Raw genomic sequence first — 449 nt, forward strand, 5'->3', positions numbered from 1 at the left:
ACCTTCCTCTGTCTTCACAGCAGCTATCCCAAAACACAACGATGTTGTGTTTGATTGGGTCTTTGAAATGCCTTGTCCTGAGGCATTTCCTGAGGTATAATCTATGCCAAGGGTGCGTGGGATCTCTGCACCTGTCACAATGGGGTGTTTTTGCTATTTGCTCCCAGTCAGGCTCACCTCAACTCCCAGGACAGTCAGCTGTTGGGATCCCCTTGTTACCCCAGAAATAGAGACAGATTTTGCCCCTACATATCTTGATGACATCAGGGTGTATTGTTCACTGGTTTCAGCTAAAGCTTTATAGTGCTTTATGTCTGAAGTGCCAGGCCTTCAGATCCACATAAGTTTGCAAGATTCTTGTTAATCTGTTGGGGTCTCCTCTCCCCGCCGTGTAGCCCTGGGAGAGGGGCCCTGAGGGGAGGCACGGGGTTTCCCTGCCCCTGCTCAGC

Source organism: Corvus brachyrhynchos, unplaced genomic scaffold (assembly GCF_000691975.1).
Source record: "Corvus brachyrhynchos isolate BGI_N302 unplaced genomic scaffold, ASM69197v1 scaffold80, whole genome shotgun sequence".
Taxonomy (NCBI): Eukaryota; Metazoa; Chordata; class Aves; order Passeriformes; family Corvidae; genus Corvus; species Corvus brachyrhynchos.